Source organism: Mirounga angustirostris, unplaced genomic scaffold (assembly GCF_029215605.1).
Source record: "Mirounga angustirostris isolate CCGP_5_RB_7025 unplaced genomic scaffold, mMirAng1.0.hap1 SCAF_2, whole genome shotgun sequence".
In the NCBI taxonomy this organism is placed as follows: Eukaryota; Metazoa; Chordata; class Mammalia; order Carnivora; family Phocidae; genus Mirounga; species Mirounga angustirostris.
The window spans coordinates 131,017,996-131,040,604 of record NW_026991710.1 but is presented as its reverse complement, the minus strand read 5'-3'; the positions used below and the strand labels follow the sequence as shown (position 1 = coordinate 131,040,604).

At 33.8% G+C, this 22,609-nt stretch overlaps 1 long non-coding RNA gene across 2 annotated transcripts in view; it reads right to left on the bottom strand.

Moving 5' to 3' along the window:
- Positions 1–1,713: 1,713 nt before the first annotated feature.
- LOC129045970 (uncharacterized) overlaps positions 1,714–22,609 on the bottom strand; it is a 47,440-nt gene continuing 26,544 nt past the window's right edge. Inside the window, exons 3-5 of one of the 2 annotated variants that reach the window (XR_010408713.1) lie at positions 5,223–5,274; positions 2,238–2,364; positions 1,714–2,072 (exon numbers count right to left, since the gene is read on the bottom strand). This is a non-coding gene — a long non-coding RNA (uncharacterized LOC129045970). The remainder of the gene's footprint in view (positions 2,073–2,237; positions 2,365–5,222; positions 5,275–22,609) is intronic. The other variant, XR_008506516.2, reaches the window with a different exon arrangement.

Genomic DNA, 22,609 nt, shown 5'->3' with positions numbered 1-22,609 from the left:
TCTGCTGAAGCATGCCATGCCTGGGAGTGCAGTTCTTTTTTTTTTTTAAGATTTTATTTATTTATTTGACAGAGAGAGACACAGCGAGAGAGGGAACACAAGCAGGAAGAGCGGTAGAGGGAGAAGCAGACCCCCTGCTGAGCAGGGAGCCCGTTGTGGGACTCGATCCCGGGACTCCAGGATCGTGACCTGAGCCGAAGGCAGTCGCTTAACCGACTGAGCCACCCAGGCGCCCTGGGAGTGCAGTTCTTGAGGAAATATTCTCTACTTTCTATATCACATCCTGACATCAAGACATATGGGGAAGTTAAGTCCATTTTAAGATCCTCTTGGTGTCTAGATCCATATCCAGCTAGCCTGGATGTATGAGTTATCTAACTGTGTAATAGTGCTGCTGAACAAGCAACCAGGAAACCTCACAGATAGGCCACAACAAACATTTGTTTTGGTTATGTGTCTCTAGGCTGTCTGGGTGGTTCTAAGGATTTAAACTTGATTCAACAAAGTTCATTCATTTATCTGTGTTTGACAGCAGGGGTGTTCTTACATATTGAGGATCTGGGATATCTGACCAGGTCTCATCTTGCAGCAAGCTAGTCTGAGGATATTTTCTCAGCAGGGACAGAAAAGAGAGAAGATGAGAGAAGGGGAAAGTGGTGTGACATCTAGACGCTTAACCTCAACACTGTCACTTCTGTCATGTTCAACTGTCCAAAGCAAATCATATATTCAGGCAGATTCAAGAAGTACAGAAACATTCTTCTTTTATGATTGGAAAAGCTGTAAAATCACATTGCACAGAAAACAGATACAGAGTGGTGATGGAGCGGGGAATTGGGGCCATTTTTGTAATCGATATAGGACACCTGGGAACCCGAAGCCCAGCATATGATGCACGTTCCTTCTCAGAGTGAGTCATGGCTACAAAGCTAGATCTCCATGCTATTTCCCAGTAGACCAAGAGTAGCGATATACTCTCTAATTTCCTCTCCATTCCATGGTGCCCACCACATTCTCTCATCGTTGGCCTGTTCTCTCTGGCATTTTATCCAGAGATGTTTCCTGTATACAAGGACAAAATTAATACCCATAATGAGAAAGAGGCAGAGGCACTGTCTTACTAGAATGGATGCCCAGCAGCCAAAACAGGCACTGATGCTGAACAGCCAGCAGCTTTGTGGCTGAACATCAGCCCTCCATTTCCCATGAGAGAAACTTGTCACAACTGCCTTAGACCCAAGTTCACCATGCCTCTGAAATATCTGAGGCAGAATTTTTTTTTTTTTTTAATTTCAGGTATATACTCTAAGTAATCCATTGATAATGTGAAATTCAGTACAAAATTCTCAATGCATATGTACCCTTTTCTGGAAAGAAGATCTGTAATTTCCACCATATCCTTAAAAAAGAGTCCATGACTCAGAAAAGTTAAGAACCAAGACTTATTTGGGCTAAACTGATAAATAAATCAGTACACTCAAATGCCACAGAACAGAGTAGACTTCACTCTCCAGCAGAACACTTTCAAATCCCCTAACAGGATATTTTTGATGTAATTTAGAGACATTTTAAGGACCAAAGGGAGCAGCCTCAAGGCAGGTAAATTTGTAGGGCTGAATCTCATACTTCTGAAGAGCTGCTTTTCCAGAAGAGTTCCAGTAGCCTTAAAAATATTCCCAGCCTGATAATGTTTTCAATAATTTTAATTTAATAGGAATTTGATGATATATAAAGGCAACCCCACCTTGCCTCCCAGAGCTTTATTTGTCACTGATCAGGAGGGCACTGAGAACCATCATAGAGAAGAGAAAGTACTCAGAAGAAACTTGAATCTAGTCATCAGGTAACCACCATCATTTCTGTTCCACATGGAGAAGTTCAACAATGATTAAGATCATATTCACGTGCAATCACAGTCCTCCTGCCTTTTATTAATCATATAATAACAAAGGAAATGGTTGGGATTTTATAAAGAATGTTATTTACTTTTTAGTCAAGGCTGAATACTTTCTTCTGGGAACCTGGAGTAGACAAGCCTGTTTGGGTTGAGATCAAAGCACACATGCTGCTGCCTGGAATAAAGACAGAAAATACAGTGAGGGAAGAAGCATTTTTGTGTGTGTGATGAAAAACTTTGGGAGAAGGATAAAGGCGCCCTGGAAATTAGTCTTAGAACTTACACCGTCATAATTAAGTAGCGTTTACAAAATGTCACTTGACCCCAGTGTCTAATTTACCTCTCAAGATTCAGAAAGAAGTAACTTTTAGCATATTCTTAACATTTTCTTAGAAACCTCATTCTGAAGGCAATCACAGGCTGTGCCATTTCTGGACTTTCTGAGTTCCTCTCTCTTCTTTATTCTCCTAAACAGAGTCAGAAAGCCATAGTCATTTCTATTTCCCAAGGAGAGTTGCATCAATGATTGGTTCATACCCACCATCATCACACTCAGCCAGTCCTTGTTAATAATCCTTTTGATTAATCCTGTTGTTTTCCTCCCTCCAAGTAGAAGGTCTTTTCCTTCTATCAAATACTTTAAAATAGTGTCTAAGTCATTTCAGTATTAGTAGACCTCTAGGTCAGACAAAATATATTTTTAATTTTTAAAAGAATTAATTTTTTAATTTTCTTCATGTCACCAGAAACAAACTCAAATGAACAAACAACAATAACAAAACAAATAATACCCTCTAACAAAAATGTACCAGATGCAATTGTGACCTTAAACTGAGTCCTCACTGATATTATAATGAGACTGAGAACATTTTTCTACAAGTAAACAAATCTGCATTCATCTGTTTCGAGGGGAAAATAACAGGGGAGAGCACTGTGAAAATGCTCAAACCTAGAAAGGAAGGACCTAAATTTACAGATCCTGCAATGGCGGGGACCCTTTGTAAGGTGCTTTCCAGGTGTGATTTTATTCTCTGCTCATAGAAAAGCTATTTTACAGAGAGAAAATAAGTTCCTGGAAGAACTTTCAACAACCCACCCAAAGACTCTGTTGATGGGTTTTGAAGAAAGGATTTCAACACAGAGATGCTTGATTACATCGTGTGCAAAACCTCTGCTCTTACACAACAGATTTTGAATCAGGCAAGAGCAGAGGAAACTAAATCAAGATTGCAGGTAAGATCCTTTAATTAGCACGACTAAAATTAGCACCATACAACCTTTAAGAAATGCTTGAAAGTGCGATATGAAAAACAAAAACAAAACCTGCCACCTTTCCCTGGGGTCTGCCTAAATCCCAGAGGTTTTTTTGTATTTTTTCCCTATAAAGGACACATTGCCTGTAGGCCAGCATTTACATCTTATTTTGAATCTATCAGCAACAGCTTGCCTTTTACACTTCTGTCCTTGAGAATGTTCTTCAAGCCCCAGCATCTTTTTCAAAGTCTGTCTCTTACTTTGTAACTCAAATGCAGAAGCAGAATTTCCCCTCGAGAAAACATTTGGAACCATCTCTTAATTTAGGGGATGAGTCAGAATCCAGCAGGGCCATCCCATGATTCTATAGCATACAATTCACTTTTTGGCATCAGACCAGCAAGACAGATTCATAAAAATAACAAGAAAGAATAATTCTTTTAAGATCCCATAAAAGTGAAAAAGACCGCTTAAAAATTCTTATTATGTTTATATGCATCAATGGATTCAATTACAGCACTGTACAAGGAACTTTTAGTATTTATCCAAACATTTTCAATAATTTAATCATATTTTTTCATGTTGCCTAACATTTGCTGGCACCAGCAGCGTGCTAATCTCCATAGAGGCCTTAGAAATCAAGGATAATGAGCTCCTACTGCCAATCCACAGGAAGGTTTGCAATTTTTGCTGTGATGCATTGTAGGAAGCAAATTGCAGATTCGCCATCACTGAACAAACAGCGTGAAATGATAACTGAAACAAAGATGATGAAATTAGGAAGAAATGCGTGCATGAATCTATAGCCCTAAATTTAGGCCAGAAAAACTGCATAAACACAAAGTGGGGAAAAGTAGTCTAAGAGTAGGGCTTGTGACAAAGATTTAAAGATATTTTAGTTTAGGTTTAAAATAAATTATCATAATGAGGAAGCTCTCCAAAAAGCAAATGCTTTTTCGGGCTTTATTAATAAATGTAAAGGCTTAAGACAAATGATGGTTCCACTTGTTGTTGAGTGACTCACCTGCTAAATGGGCTGTTCTCTGGAAGGAGACAAGACAATTTGGAAAATCCCCATGTGGGGAATGATGAAAGGAAATAAGAATGCTTAATTTAATTTATGTGAGTGGACTTAACATGAAAATAAAGGACCACTGTCTTCAAATGTTTGACAGGAGGTCATCTAGAAAAAGGATTAAAATGCTTTTCCTTGGCTTTGACAAGCAAAACAAGGCCCTGAAGGTAGAAATTATAGCCAGGGTCATGTTGGCTTAAATATGGAAAAGTTTCTAACCCTGGTCGTACAAGTGACCAAACTGTCCCCGGAGTACTGTCTTGGGTTTCTGGTGCCAGAGGAGAAGATATGGGAAGAAAGATGCTATGTCTACTAGGAAGTTGCTTCTAAATGACTTCTGTGTTCCTAGACTGTGAAGGAGGCTGAACTAGGTATATTAATAAGAATAAGCTAAAGGGAGAAAATGATACTTTTTTTTTTTTAACGAATGTAACTTAAAAATGAGAATGTGTATAGGAATAAATCCTCAGTCAAAATACAAATATCCTATGACCGATGTCTTCACCGTGTTCTGAAAGTTCTCTTTGGTTCAATGTTTGCTTGTCTTTTAATGTATTTTGTTCTTTTTGAAGATAAGTCTGAAACTACAAAGGGAAGCTTCTGCCTCACTCTTTTCTCTTTGACTCTGGATATTTCTTTAGTAGTAGTGGGTAGGATTAATTGTACAACCATGATCTCTCTTAGGACACACGCAGTACCACCCAAACCCTTTGTAACTGAGTAATCTCAAATCACTCAGGATTTTTCTTTCTGACTAGACTGACAAGTCAACTTTCTCAAATCCTCCTGAGTCTAGGTGATGGGGCTGACTCTCCAGAGACAGAGATTAGGGGTATCCTTTCCTCATCCCACAAAAGCTAGTCAATACCAACAGAACGCCATCAAAACATCCTTCGGAGGAAGTTCAATGTAGTTCTAAAGTAAATCATACATTTCTGATTACCTAGAAGTTTACTATACTAGTTTATATAGTTTACTATAAAAATAACAACAAACCTCTATTTTTGAGGAGTGTCAGACTTGCTGGTGCAGAGTCACAGGTACAGTCCTGAAAGAGGCATGATTATAAACAACATCAGTTGAAAAATATAAATCAGAATGCTATAAGCTGCTTATACTTAAAGATAGAGGAAATTTCCAGAAAATGGTGGTTTCCCACAATTACCTTCTGCACTAATCTTCACTAAAAGTGAAGAATATAACTCTGTGCCTGCCCATTATTGAGACTTCCAGAATGCATTCTTTTCCCTAGGACTATGTCCTCCTTGCACCATTCTTACTATAAATTCTTAAATATTATCAATGTCTCCTTTCTTTCCTTTTTCCCTCTACCTCTCCTTCCTTCACCCACCTTTTCTTTCAGTGACAATCAAGGGCTATTTCTCTGGCTTGTCTTTAGGCAATCTGTGTAGAAAAATGATAGAACTAGGTCCACTTATCTCTAGAAAACAAGACATTCAAGGGTCCTGGAAAAGATATTGAAATACACACACACGCACACACAATAATTGTATATAACTATACAATTATTTTTTGTATAATTCAACATGATGATATTTTTAAACAAGAAACTAATTATTCCCTGCGGCGCCTGGGTGGCTCAGTCGTTAAGCGTCTGCCTTCGGCTCAGGTCATGGTCCCTGGGTCCTGGAATCGAGCCCCGCCTCAGGCTCCCTGCTCCGCGGGAAGCCCGCTTCTTCCTCTCCCATTCCCCCTGCTTGTGTTCCTGCTCTCACTATCTCTCTCTCTGTCAAATGAATAAATAAAATCTTAAAAAAAAAAAGAATCTAATTATTCCAATAATTTGCATACACTAACTAAAACTGGGATGAAAATTAGAGAATGCTGTTTCTGCAAAACAGTATCTGCTTTTACCAAGCTAGAAAGTATTGCTTGTTTTTTTCATCATGAAAAGAAAAGCCTGAGAGCAGTTCCAGCTCTCCACACCCTCCAGGTATAGGACTCTACTTCACGGCTTATCACCATGCCAACTGAAAACATCAGATTACCAGCTGAGAGAGCATGGCCTGTGGATCATAGCCTTCACCTGTCAATTTGAGTATTGAAACAACATCCAAGGACACTGATTTTTTTTAAAATGAAGTCAGTGAAAGGAAAGGAACTGCTACTGTCTGAAATATTAAATTCTCCTGGGACAAGTTAGAGAAACCTTCCCCAAGCTTAAAAAAATAATAATAATAAAGAAGGAACCAACAAATTAGTTTCAAGGCAACTGACACTTATTCATACTTATAGGTTTCACAAATGCTAGGCTGAGAATAAAAGCTTATAATTTTGGTACCAGCTTTCCACAGGAGAGACTAAACACAATTACAAATGATAAAAACTATATACACAGAATCCATTTCTTTGTTTAAAATTGTGTGTATTCAAAGCAGTGGGAAAGCTAGCAAGAGAGAAATAGTCTGTCCAGAAAGCCTCCCAGAAGAATGTAAGCAGTGCAGAAAAAGAGCTACTTACGAGTCAAATTTAGAACTCAAAGGTACCTTAAAACTATTTAATCCACACTTTTATTTTTCAGAAATGGAATTAAAGAGAGGTTGTGAATAAAACGAGCTGGCAAAATTCACATAGGGAAAAATCACACTGAAGCTCAGATCTCCTGAGGACTTCATTCAGAGTTCCTTCTATCCACCAAACATTCTATTTTGTAAGCACTTACTTGGCCCTAACACATGGATGGTGGTTGCCGACTTGGGGAATCACATAAAGATAAATGGTCACCCTAACAGTTTATGTTATAGGAGGAAGGATACAATATAAAGAGATTTTCTAACACACAATATAAAGACCTTTGTGCCATAAAGGAAAAATGGTATAATCTCTACTTTATGAAACACAGCCTTTGAGAACTGGCAAATACTCAGCAAGTTTATAAACAAAGCCCATGACCTGACAGTTTGTTGTTGTTGATGATGATGCTGTTAAAATATACAGAGTCAGTATTTTATGGTCTATGAAAGCTACTTTTGATTACAAATTATTGGGCCATACTGTTTCTTTTACCTTTTAAAAATTATCTGTTTTTCTTTTATCTTATTTAGTAATCTAACAATACATTAATTGTTCTGATTATGAATAAATTTGTAGAAAATTTTTTAAATTTTTCTTGGTATTCTTCTGGTACATTCCCATTGAAAAGTGATTCTGGTAGAACAATTATGAAAGACTCCTAAAATACTGCACTACTATCTAAACCCTAGCACAGTGCAATACATTGCTTCCAAATAAAAATTAGTTAAGTTAGTAATATAATACACTCTAAATTTATTTAGTAGATCATGAAAAATTAAGTCAACCCTCATTATTCAATGAGAATCTAAAGGAGAATATATTAAATACATATTTCCTTTGAAATGAATCTATTCATGTTACATTTTGCATATAAGTTTTACTCTTGGCTCTTATGCTATCCATGAAAATCTCTTCTGGAAAGTAATCTGGGGAGAAAAGCCAAAATGTGAACTTGTTAAAGACAATGAAGACAGTCTCGTGTATGCCAAGAAGTTTAGGGATTACTTGGAATGATCTTTTATGTTAAATGTTTTCCTTTGTTATCAGAAAGAAATGATGGAGATAGGGAGACTCTACAGTTTCATTACAAAATAAATTCCTTTGACAATTAAATCCCAGCTTTAATTTTATGAACATTTCAAAAAATACAAGAGAAAATTATTTCTTCATTTCTTTCTCTTCCTGTTATCAGGCCCCTAGAAAATTCCAGAAGTTGTTGGTTTGTAAAGCATTTTCCTACAATATGTCCTTTTTACATGTGAGCTTTATAGATGAAAACAATTCCTGATTAAATAAGTGGAAGACAATCGTTTTGTCCCCCATCATACACTAAATCTGGCAAGCCATTCCAGGATATTTAGATTATCCTACTAATCTAAAATCTGAAAACCACACAAATAAACAACAATAAAAAAGGGAGAAAATGGGCGCCTGGGTGGCTCAGTTGGTTGGACGACTGCCTTCAGCTCAGGTCATGATCCTGGAGTCCCGGGATCGAGTCCCGCATCGGGCTCCCTGCTCAGCGAGGAGCCTGCTTCTCCCTCTGACCCTCCCTCCTCTCATGTACTCTCTCTCATTCTCACTCTCTCAAATAAATAAATAAATCTTTAAAAAAAAAAGGGAGAAAAGTTCTGAAGAAAACAACAAAAATAACTAAAAGCAACTTAAAAATAAATATCTATGAAAGATCTTTCTTTTAAATTGAGTTTCCTCACCTCCCGTCCACAAACCATAACTGAATTTGGAAAAAAAACAACCAATCTAATTTTTCAAAGTAGGGTAGAAACCATGAGAAACTTTCTGGGTTGCTGTCTGTAGGTTAAATGCCAGAAGTCTATTTTAAGACTAAATTTTGTAGTTTCTGTGAAACTCTCTGGGATTCTGCAATCTGAATTGATAAGACTAGATCAAGTGCAAATATAAAACAGATGCTTCTAAAATATGTCTGAAAAATGTTTAATGGTATTTTTTTCCAGTTTTATTGAGACATGATTGACATACATCATTGTATAAATTTAAGGTGTACAGCTGGATGGTTTGATTTACATATACTGTGAAATGCTTGCCACAGTAGGTTCAGCTAACACCTGTCTTCTCATAGAGATACAATAAAAAGAAGAAAGACAAAAGGGAAAAAATGTGCTTTTGAGAACTCATCGGATTTACTGTCTTAACAACTTTCCTATATAGTAGCCCTCCTCCTCCAGTCCCTTATACGCGGTTTCACTTCTCATGGTTTCAGTTACCCACAGTCAACTGCGGTGCAGAAGCAGATGATCCTGCTTCTGACATATACTCAGAAGGTCAGTAGGAGCCTAATACTAGATCACAATGTCTACATCAGTCACCTCACTTCATCTCATCACGTGTGCATTTTATCATTACTATGTTGCCATCTTGGTGACATCGCTCCCTTATGGCACTTTTTTAATGGTACTGATAATGGTACTTAACCTTTCCCAGTTTAGTATCCTGAATGTTCATAATCAATAAATGTGGAGAAACAATTTGATCTCCCTTACTTCCTGTGTTACTATTCTCGGCTTGCCATAACAAAGTGCCATAAATGGGGTGGCTTAAGCAACAGAAATTTATTGTCTCAAAGTTCTGGAGGCTAGAAGTTCAAGATCAGGTGTCAGCAGGGTTGGTCCCTTGTAAGAGAAAATTTGTTCCATGTCTCTTTCCTAACTTCTGGTGGTTTGCTGGAATCTTTGACTTTTTTTGGTTTATAGAGACATCGCCCAGATTTCTGCTTTCATCTTCACATGAACTTCTTCCTGTGTGTGTGTCTATGTCCAAATTTATCTTTTAAGTAAGGACACAGTCATATTGGATTAGGGGCCCAGACTACTCAAGTATGACTTCATTTTAACTTTACTAATTACATCTGCAAAGACTTACCTATTTCCAGTACCTATTCTGAGGTACTGAGATTTAGGACTTGAACATATAGATGTGGGACATGGGACGCAAAGTTCAACCCATAATTCCCAATGGACAAAGAGAGAAGTGTGAAAACTAATACTGTAACATAAAAATGATAGTTTTTCAATATGATTTCAGCTGAAATTCCAATCAGGTGATCATATTTGCAAATGTAGAAGCCAAATAATGAAATACACTCATTTACTTAAAGAAATTTAGGTTTTGATATTGATTGTATGCTACTGATTAGAAGGTTAAATAAATGGTTAATAAAAAATATATTTTTTAATTTGCGGCTAAGGAAATATATTTTTCCAAAACTTTTTCTCTCTTTTCAATCTTATTTTTATTCTTGTTTCTCTTTTTAAAATTAGATGTTATTTAGCTAGTTATAATATAAAGTTTTAATGCCAGGGATATACATAATGTGTTCAGTGCAGTTAGGTCTTGGTTTGTCATCGTTTTGTTAAATTAATAGACAGAAAACTCATTCTTTGTAGCATGTATGTTTTGCTAAAGTTTACTTATCAAATTAAAAAGCAGTATTTGGTACAATTTAAAAATATGCATACCAATTAAATATATTTTGGAAAATCCCTCCTAAAGAAGGAGGGGTTGATAAGGAGTTTACTATAATATTGTTTATAATAGCAAAACTCCAGAAAATCTGAATTGCTATTAAAAAAGGACTCCTTAAATAAAGCTATATTCACCTTATGTAATATTACACAGTTATCACAAATAAAGATTTATATCCACATTTGTTGATTAGGAGCAATGCTCAATATATGTTTTAAAGTTAAAAAATAAGGGCGCCTGTGTGGCTCAGTGGTTAAGCGTCTGCCTTGGGATCATGCAGGTCATGGTCCCAGAGTCCTGGGATCATGCCCCGCATCGGGCTCCCTGCTCAGAGGGAAGCCTGCTTCTCCCTCTCCCCAACTTGTGTTCCCTCTCTTGCTGTGTCTCTGTCAAATAAATAAATAAAATCTTTAAAAAAAATAAAGTTAAAAAATAAAGAAAGAAAAGAAAATTTCCAAGAAATATGCATTGTATGATGCTACTTTTATTTAAAAATGTATATACACATAAATGTTTAGATTCTTATTTTATTTAATGGGTTAAAATTCATTCTTCTCAAAAAGGCCAAAATGGTTATTAGTGTTGTTCAGATCTCTTGTATCCTTAGTGATTTCCTACTGATTTATTTTTTGGTATAATTTTCTTATAGTGACGAAGGGACATAAAATATTCAAATATGTTTTTAGATTTCTCTATTTTCCCTTTATTTGGTCTCTTTTGCTTTTGTATTTTGAAGCTCTTTTATTAGAGGTATACACATCTATAAATGGTTATGCCTTCCTGACAAATCACCCTTTTATCACTGTGAAATTTTCTTATTTATCTATTAGAATAGACTTTTTCCTGATTTTTCTGATATTAAAAGAGAGATTCCAGCTGTCTCTTACTGTTCCATGGCATATATTTTTTCCATTCCTTTCTCTTAAGCTTTTTTGTATACAAAGTTTATAATTTGTGTTAACATAAGGTTGGTTATTGCTTTGTAACCAGTCTGATAATCTTAGTTTTTAATTGCAATATCTATTCTATTTACTTTTAATGTAATTATTCATTAGGTAGAATTTGGTTTACCATTTTGTTATTTGTGGTCTATGTGTCCTATTTGTTTTTTGTTCTGGTGTCCTTCCTTTCCTGCTGGTTTTGAGTTAACCAAATATTTCTGTATTCTAATTTAATTCTTCAAATGGCCTTTTAGCAAAAATTGAGAGTAATTTTTATAGTTAACATTATACTACTTCACAAAAAATATAAAAATATTGAGCCAGTGTAGCTCCATTTACATGTTTCCTATGTGGGTGCTATTTTTGTCATATATGAGTTATCTGCACATTATAAATCCCATTATATACTATTACGCATTTTTATTTTTATACTAAGTTGAACTTTTTAAAAAGTAAGACAGTATAAAAAAAATAAAATAAGAGGAAATCACAGGGGGAGATACAAATTATAAGAGACTCTTAACTATAGGAAACAAACTGAGGATTGCTGGAGAGGGGGATGGGGTAACTGGGTGATGGACATTAAGGAGGGCATGTGAAGTAATGAGCACTGGGTGTTATATGCAATTGACGAACAACTCTACATCTGAAACTAATGACACGCTATATGTTAATTAATTGGATTTGAATAAAATAAGATATAAAAAAAGAAAAAATATATTTTGTATATATATCTTTTTACCATTGCAGTGCTTTTAATTTCTTCCTGTCAATTTAAGTATCCTAAGAGTATCATATTTTCTTTTCAGCCTGAAAAACTTCCTGTAGCATTTCTTGTGTTTTCACTTCTTTGAAAATATCCATAGGTCACAATCTGTTCATAGTTTTTGTCTTTTTCTTTTCTTTTCTTTTTTTCTCTATTCACTTATCTTCAAGTTCACTGGTCCTTTTTTTATGCTCTCTTCAATCTGCTGTTAATCTTATCAAGGGAATGTTTTATTTGCACACTGCAATATTCAGTTCTAGAATTGCCATTAGATCACTCTTTATTGTTTCCATTTTGCAGATGACTTTTTATACCTGTTCATTCATTGTAATTGTAATCGTATTCTTCTTTTTTGTGCTTGATCATATTTACAATAGCTATAGTAATCTTTTTCTGCTAATTCAACATCTGAACTGTCTTAATGTTGAATTCTATTTACTGCTTCTCTTGGTTATGGTTCTCATTTTCCTGTTTCTTTGTGTGTCTGGTAATATTTTATTTTACAATGGATATTTTGGATGACATGCAATAGAGAATCTGGGTTCTCTTTTCCTCTGATGAATGTTGATTTTTGTTATAGAAGGCACTTAAAGTTGCTGTATTCAAGGAAATATTTGAGTGTAATTTATACATTGTTATCTCCTTTCTAGATTTCCCCTTTCAATTTTCAGCTATTTTGACATGCTTGCACTCAACCCTCTGAATCCTAAAACAGTAAGAGTATGGCTTTCTAATTGAGCTGTAGGCACCCAACGCTATATGAACTTAAGTATCATTAAAAACAACAACAACAACAACAACATATAAATGAAAAACTCACCTAGTATCTCTTTTCTCAAGGCTTGAATCATTTGGTCCAGTTTCTATCTGCTTTTAGTTCCTCTCCAGTGCTTACAAATAGTTGTTTTTAAAATATATTTGTTGATAGTTTATAACTATCTATGATAGTTTATAACTATCTATAAATATGAATTTTAGGAGATTAATCTTACATAATTTATCATTTAGAGAACTTGGATTTTGTGTATTAATTTTAATTTAAAAAGAAACAAAATATAATGCTTAAAAAAATTGAGAATTTATCATTTAAAAATATATGAATGGATGGAGCCTGTTTTTTGTTGCTGTTGTTGTTGTTGTTTGTTTTTTTGAGGTATGATTGACATATAACATTATATGAGTTTCAGGCCATGTCTTTATATATGTGTGTGTGTGTGTGTGTGTAATTATAGCTATATTTCCCCTGTCCCTGGTGAAGCAGGGGCTTAAATCAATCTAAGCATTCAAATTAATCTTACAGAGCTAGAATTCCTAGAATCTTTTCCTTCATTTTATATAGGGAACAAATTCAATATAAACGTTATTCTCTATTCCTCTAAACAAAATCATAAAACAACAGAATATCAAAACATATCTCACTGGGAATTAGGAAATCTCAGGTGTTGTGTGTGGACTATAAACTAGTGAAACCTTTCTGAAAAGCAATCTGGCAGTGCTTAGTCAAATTAAGAGTGCATCTATCCAGTGATCTGGCCTACTGATTCACAGATGTATAGATCCATAGAAATTCTCAGAGACTCATGACTGTTGTGGTCACTGAGATGGTAGTTGAAAAATAAAACACTGCTGAGAATACACAAGCACTGTTTATGGTGGTGGGGTTTTAGAGGTAAATGAAGTGCTCATTACTAAATGAATTAAGGTAAATGTGGTAGATATACATTATGATTTATAGACAGCAGTTGGAATCCATAAATCTGATGTACATACATAAAAATGCAGATATTATAAACAGAGTTGAATGATCAGCAGATGAAAGTGAGATAGATACTTCTTGGACAACAATATTTATATAAAATAAATACTTGATAAATCAAATTAATAAGCTAAATTGTCAGATAGACACAAAACAAAGACTACTTTTAAACAACATACATGTATTCAAAGTCATGTCTATCAGACCAGAAGAGTAGGCATCTATGGAGAACGGAAATGGGATTGAGACCTTGAATGAAGAATGGACCAAGAAGAATGAATTGGCTTCACAGGGACCAATGAAAACAACGCGCAACAAACAGAAGAGTAGGTTCACTTAACTCTGCCATTAAATCCACTCAAAAAAAGAAAATAACTCTCGTTTGAGCAAAAGAAAAAAAAAAAGGATAATTTCTTGTATATTTTAACCTTTTAAAATTTTCTGATGTGTAATTTGAAAATAGGAGTCTAAAGTCACATTTCCAGGAAATTATTCTGAGAAAAAATACATAAATATGTGCTACTGGAAGCACATTTAATGTTCAGCAATAGGAAATGGTTAAATTATAAGAATATTTAGTCATTTAATCACATGAATCAAAGATTTAGTGAAAGAAAAAATAGTTATTACATTAAATAAAGAAATGCATACAAAACAAGAGTATTATAATTCTAATTTTGTTGGAAATTTATGCATGAATAAAAAGAAAATGAAAAGTGCCTCCAAAATATTTACAACAGTGAATGTTACTTTTCTCTATGTGGTTTTTCTTTACTCTATGCATTTCAAAGCATATTGAAATTTCTCTAAAAATTCTTTTCAAATTATTTTTATTAATAATTTTTATTATATGTTCTTTGAGATGTTCCTTACCTTCTTTCCATTGTTTTATTGAGATATTTGTCTTTTACTTATAGCTTTACAGCTATTCTTTATGAATTCTGAGGACTAATATTGTACGGACCATGTGTGGCAAATATTTCCTCTTAGTTCATGTTTCTCCGTTTTATTTATTTTCATAGTGTTTTCTGCTGTATACAAGTTTTAAATTTCAATGTCACCAAATGTATCAGTCTTTATTTGTATTTTATTCTTTTTTGGTTCATGGTTAATTCACTCACAATCACAGGGGCATAAAGATACAAATTATTTTGGGTGTATAGAGAGCTTTTTCACATTTATTTACAATTGACTTCTTTTTGTTTGTTTGTTTATGGTATGAATTCATGGCCTAATATTACTTTCTGTATGAAAAACCTGTGATCTCAGCATGCAACATTCCATTTGTCACCTATTTGGTAATGTCACTTTTTTCACATATGAAATTTTCATAAATGCCTATGTGGTCTGTTTTTAGAAGATTTACTGTCTGCTTCGTCTTTTTATTAATTTATTCTTATGCCAATAGCACATTATTTCAATCACTATAGCTTTGTAACAGGTCTTTCTATCTTTTAGAGTAAGTATCTACCTCCATTTGTCTTTTAAAGAATTGCATCATGTATTTTCAGGTATTTTTCTCTATTATATACATTTTAGATTAAGTGGTATTCTTTAATGAAAAACCACTTATTTAAGGGTTTTATTGAAACTTCATTGAGTGTTTAAATTAATATGGGGTAGACCAGACGTCTTTGTGATTTTCAGATGAACTGCCTAAGAATATGGTATGCCTTCCCGTTTATTCAGGTCCCCTTTTATGTCCCACAACTATTTTTTTTTAATTCCCCTATATAAAACAGATATATTCATAGATACTTTATTAATTATGTGGCATAATCAGTGGAATGACTTTTCCCCTAACATTATCTTATAGAGTATAGAAAGATATAGAGTTTTCTATATTTTCCTGAATCTGTTGAATCTGCTGAAGTCTGTCATTAGCTTAAATAATTTAATATTTTCCTAGAATTTCTATGTACATAGTCATATTTGCTACTAATAAAACTTACAGCATTAAAAATGCATACTCTGAACCCAACTGTCTGGGTTTATTTCCAAATTTGCCACTTTCAAGCCATGTGAATGTGGGAAATTTATATAACCCCCTCATGCTCCAGCTTTCTCATCTATAAGATGAGGAAAATAATAATATCTACCTCCTGGGGTTTGTTGATGTGGAATATATGATATATATTAGAAAAGAGTCTGATATATGGTAAACACTAAAATAAAATTTATTTTTACTGAATTGGCTTGGACCCTTAAAATAATGGTGAACAGAAGTTGTAGTAGCAGAATTCTTTTCTTGTATCTGATTTTAATATATTTTAATGGCTTACAAAATTTCACTATTACGATTTTATTATCATCTTTTTCATAGATATTTGGCAAATTGCAAACATGTCTATTAATTCCCCACCCCAAAGTGACTTTGAAGTTCCTTCCATCAGGAAGTAGAGTTGATACCTTATCAGTTAAATCAGACAGGCCTCGTGATTTGACTTGAATAACAGAATGACATGCTTCCACTATCTCTTTCAACCCTCCCAGCTGTCAAGTGAACAAACAACCTTGAGTTAGTTTACTGTAATATAAATATATAAATATACATATATATATTTAAAGATTTTATTTATTCATGAGAGACAGAGAGAGAGAGGGAGAGAGAGAGGCAGAGGGAGAAGCAGAGCAGGGAGTCAGATGTGGGACTCGATCCCAGGACCCTGGGATTATGACCTGAGCCAAAGGCAGATGCTTAACTGACTGAGCCACCCAGGCACCCTCCCCTGGCAATTTTTTTAATGGAATATTTTAAAACATTTTATTTTTTATTTATTTTTTTGCAAGCATTGAAATATTTTATTTGCTGAAATATGTATAACACTGATCTAAAAATTAAACAAATGTTTAATATTTCCTTTCAGTAGGAAGGAAAAAATGAAGGGGGGGAAATCAGAGGGGGAGACGAACCATGAGAGACTATGGACTCTGAGAAACAAACTGAGGGTTCTAGAGGGGAGGGGTGGGGGGATGGGTTAGCCTGGTGATGGGTATTAAAGAGGGCACACACTGAATGGAGCCCTGGGTGTTATACGCAAACAATGAATCATGGAACACTACATCAAAAACTAGTGATGTAATGTACGGTGATTAACATAACATAATAAAATAAAATTTAAAAAAAGGAAAATGAAGCACAAATCATTTATTCTTTAAAAATAATTCTCTCATAGAATGCTTATTTACTTTTCATTTTACAATTATACTAAATCTATCTCTAATAAAATCAGAGTTGAACTATTTTATCACAGGCAAATCAAATCATGAACAAAATTGGCAATTTATCTACCTTGCCTAAGAATATTTTTCTTAGTTATTTTAGTGTGACAAAATTACTGTGTTTTATAAATAGCTCTTGATTAGACCTTTGAAATAAGCAGTGAAAACCAAATAGCAATTTTTTTCACTATCTGATGTATTTTGATATATATATTTAATCCAATGTATATAACTAAATATATAAATATATATAAATATATAATAAATATAAATAAATATATAAATATATTTATATATAAATAAATAATAATAACTAAACAATAGCATTCTGAGATACCTCTGTCGCCAGGGTGTATGTACTGGCATAACAAAGATAACAGTGGTGCTTCCAAAGAGGAGATTCATTTTTAGTTTCAACTCTCTGCAAGAAGGAATGAAGAGGGAAAAAAAGGGAGCAAGAGAGAGGAAGGGAGAAAAAAAGGGAGGAAGGGAAAAAAGAAGAGAGGAAGAAAGAAGCAGCCCCTCGAGGACCATGAACTCTATAAAAGACAAGTTGTAGCCAAAATGAATTGTGTTTATAGAGACTGAACAACAATCCCAAACCTCCTCCAGGATGTCAAATGAAAACTAGGTATGACATCTCAACTTTGAACAAAATATTGCAGAACACTTAAGTAAGAAGTTAGAAGATGTAATCTTAGGTCCAACCAGACCATGGACTAGAAACATCATCTGAAACATGAAAATGAGGTTTCAGGGAACTCGGCCAAGAGGTTTATATCCTAGAGACACTGTGAGTTGTTCATGGTTCTTCAATGATGAAGACATATACATATTTTGTAAAAGAAGAATAAACATTAAAAACTGTAATGCTTAAATATCAGCTCCAAAATGTAAATTTTACTGCCTGGAAGTCAATAAGCAAATTGTCAAAATAATCTGTATGCTACCATAGTTAAGCTTACTTTATTAAAGGCTTTGACAAATGACAATTCATTGTCTGAATATGTAAGTGAATAAAGTACAATATGTGGACTCACACACACACAAAAAAACCACATGTTAAAGTAAATTCCAGACAAGCTACCATTTCAACTGTGTGTGTGTTTGTGTGTGTGTGTGTGTGTATTTCAAATCTTGAAGCAGAGTTTAAAAAAAAAAACATTATTACAATACCAGTATCTCATTCAATAAAATTAATAATAAATTATTAGTACTATCTTGTACTTACTTAATGTTCAATTTTTCTTGCCTGACCCATAAAATGTATTTTGAAGATATTTGTACAAATTAGAATCCAAGTAAGTTCTACAAATTGTACTTGGTTATCTCTTAAGACTCTCTCTTTTTTTCCTCTCTCTTAAGACTCCTTTAATCTTAACAGTGCCCCTAACTTTTTAAACACTCAAATATTGTTGAAGAAACTGGGTCATTTGTTATGCATAATATCTCGTATTCTAGACTTGGCAGATTGCAGTTTTATGGTATCATTTAATACGTTTCTCTATTTTATGCATTTCCTGTAAACTCTTTTCATAATATTGATCTCAATTTCTAACCGCCTTCTATAAGAGTGTCATTGAACCTTTAATTATATTTGAAGAAAATGTTGTCATAAGTATTCAGAGAAAGCACAGCTGTTTTTTTCATATCCTGAAGACTTTTTCAGCTAAACATTCCATGAATGTCTTTCTAGAACATATTATATAAAAAAAGATAACTTGAGAGTGACCTCAAATTGTGGGAAATCATATTTTAAAAATAAGTTGACTTATCACTTAACTAGAATGCCCTATGTATTGTGGCCAAGAATGCCTTTGGTTACATTCACTTAAAACAGAGAAAAATTCTCCTGAAAGAAAGGAAAATAAAAATTCACTATATTGCAGTGAGACTTTTGATAATATGGATATATATTTAATTTTCCTGAGTTAACTGTCAAAGATATTAGTCCAAAGTTAAAATGTGACTATCATATAAGATCAAACCATTTCATTTATTTATAAATTAAATTCTTTCTTTCCAAAAATCTATAAAAATTAATAAGATTTTCATTAGATGATAGATTTCCATATATTTATTTAGGATTTGGTAGAAGAGAAGAAAAAGTGCTCTTTAGAAAATTTTATCATTATATATCACATATTTTGCCAGAGTAAAAATTATACAGGACAACTAATTGAGGTGTGCCAAAGTCACATTTTGTTGCAGTTATTCTGGTCTGAATCATCCCAGAATAGGGGGAGCATAGTAATTTTGTGATAAACGTTTGTGTGGTTTCTGACATTGAAGACGAAAAAAATGGTGTATAAACCAGGAAGTAAGTTCTGTCTGGCCTTTGCTGATGTGGGCACTTAAATCCACACATATCCTCACAAATATTTGTGCATAGAATACACACACACTACTCTTTGGTTCTTTGCTTTTAGACAACATTGCTAACTAGATATGCTTTGTAATGAATATACTAAATGATGGTTAGATAGATAGCTTGTTTCATATTCACCTTGAAATACATTGAATCTCAGACATATAATGTTTTAATGAGTTTCATTGTGTCTCCGTTGTAGTCCAGGATGCTGAACTGCAGAGGTGTGTGTTTGTTTGTTTGTTAAGGCAGAGAGAGAGAGAGAGAGAGAAACGCACACGCAAGTGCATGCGTGGGTGAGCAGGAAGGAGAGGGGCAGAAGGAGAGGGAGAGAGAGAATCCTAAGCAGTCTCCATGCCCAGCACAGAACCTGACTCGGGGCTCTATCTCACAACCCTGAGATCATGACCTGAGCCAAAATCAAGAGTCAGCTGCTTAGGGGCGCCTGGGTGGCTCAGTCATTAGGCGTCTGCCTTCGGCTCAGGTCATGGTTTCAGGGTCCTGGGATCGAGCCCCGCATCGGGCTCCCTGCTCAGCGGGAAGCCTGCTTCTCCCTCTCCCACTCCCCCTGCTTGTGTTCCCTCTCTCGCTGTGTCTCTCTCTGTCAAATAAATAAATAAAATCTTTAAAAAAAAAAAAAAAGAGTCAGCTGCTTAACCCACCGAGCCATCCAGGCGCCCCATGCAGAGGTGTTTTTATTCCATGTAGGATATGGCCTGAAAAGAATGATGCTTGCCCATAAATTCTTCCATACTGCACACAAGAAAGAAACATGTAGTGACTGAACATTTCCACTAGCTTTTCTCAGGAACTACAGACCTTAACACTTCTATAATCTAATTATTTTGTTGGCTTTTCTTAGTACTACTATAGACATTTATTTTTAAAGAAAAACATAATGGAAAAGTTTCGTGCATTTAGTGAAAATAAAAAAAATTAAGAAACCTTGTGATTTTTATAGTTTTCACCCATCTCATTGTCTGCTTTTAAATGATAACATAAACAGATATCAAATTAATTCATGAAAACAATTTTAGTGAAATGACATCCTCAGATCATTATGAAAATAAGAGTTTTACAAGGGAAAATTATTGGTTTTATTATTCCAAGTTCATATAGAAATTTAAGACTTAATAAAATCATTTCTTATGGGTACTCTTCTCTAGACATATCTACTATCACAGCCTAGAAATTATGTGATGTTTTGGAGGGTAGGAAAAAATAAAAAATTTCATGTAGTAAAAAATTAATAAAATAATTACGTAAAATATGTTTACTTTTATTACAGCAAATATGTTTACTTTGAAGATTATGGAAACTACCAGGTGTAAAAATTAAGCTTGTTTTAATAGTCTAAACTTTTGTTAGAATCAAGCAATCTGAAAGCATTGAATCTCTATTCATTAATCTTGTGTGTGGACAGTATGCCTTTGCACTAATCCACTATTAGGATTCTCTTTGTGTTCAGGAAGTAGTGCATGAAAGGTAATCAAATGGACTACACGCTTTCATTAGCCTGAAAAAAGGTACTGTAGTTTGGGGCACCAGAAGTAGTTTCTTCCTCGTGTTTTTTTCTGATTGGCAGCATGAAAAGGAGGTTAAGAGTCAGATGTCCATGTTGGATTCACCTTTGTAACTTCCTTGTTGTGGAAATGTGGGCAAGTTGCTTCACTTCTCTGAACCCATTTCTTCATTGGTAAGTTTAAGGGGTAACCAATTTACCTATATTATTAATATTCTATGATTCTAAGAAATGACCACTGAATTAAGGGAAATCTTCCTTTTATGTGTGAAAAATCATTATCTCTGAGATTATCTAGAGAAAGAATTATGCCTTTCTCTGGTATTAATCTTCATATATTGAGCAAATGTTTTGCAAAATATTGTCCTGGCCATCCTTAAAAATAGAGCTACTACTCTAAAAGAACATTTGTCATTTATTATTATCATTATTATTTTAGCTCAGCAAAAACCATTTAGTTAGATGAGTTTATTTGTTTTTATAGATATTTAAAAGTTGACTAAAGATTTCACCTTTCAGTGAATTGTGTTGGTATATAACATAAATAGCCATACGTAAGTAACTCAAACAGTTAAAAACAAGAAAAAAGAGAAAGAAAAACTTCATTTAAATAAAACAAGATCTCTCACGTAGGAATAGGATAGAGATTTTTGAGGTTACTGCAAATGGACTAAACACCAAATGTCTTTTCATTTACACTTGGTAAATGATTTTAGCACATTATGTTTGTTTTTAGCATTTAAAAATATAAGTAAGCAACACTTATGGCAAAAAGTGAAAGCAGAATAAATCAAGAATATATAAAATTAAAATATATACTTCTCAAAGAAAAACCAAGTGCTCCTTAACTCTTTTAAACTTCCAGTATTAACTTATAGCATAATATCAGATTACTCTAGGTGTATATATTCTGTTATATAAAAACATACGCATAGATACATTAATTTTTATGATTCTGTAAGTTTTTAAAATAATTAAGGTGATGCATGAGCCTGATTTTAAGTTAAACTGCTCAGAATGCAGCAAAAAGCAGTATTCTTATACATAAATTCTACACATTGGTTGGTACATAGCACTAGAATAAATTGCTAAAACTGAAATTGTTAAAGAGTATGTGGATTTTGTCAGATTGCTCTCCAAACTTGTACTCCCACCAACAGAAGAAAGTCCTAATTTTATCACACGCCCACCAACACTGTGCATTTTTTATCTATTTCAATTTGGTTATTCAAATCTGATGTTGCATCTTTAATCCTTATAATACACACACTTGAAAAAATTCCTGATAGCCTTCTATGGTCTTATGCCATTTAAACAGTTCATTTATTTCCTCGACCAGTTGGGTCTATGTCGTAAACTATAAAATGCATAAATTCTTTATACTATAAACATAAGCCTTAAATCTTATCAATTTTTTCTGTATTTCTCTCACAAATGTGTTACCATAATAAAAAGTTATGTTTCTATTCTATGCTTTGTCATAATTTACATAATTATCTGAATTAGGAACTTGACATTGTGGGTTTCCATTTTTAATATATTAATTTGTATTTTGGCAAAACAATTTAAGTTAAATTATAATTTCTTACTTGCACATAAGTATTATAAACCATATTGATTTCATGGAATATATACTTAATTTATCTCATTAACTGAGAAGAGTAAATCAAATTTTTTAATACCTTTCATTTTTTTCTTTTTCTTACTTATTGTTTTTTTACACACACACACTTTATGGTCAAGAATGCAAAATGAACATCATGCATGCA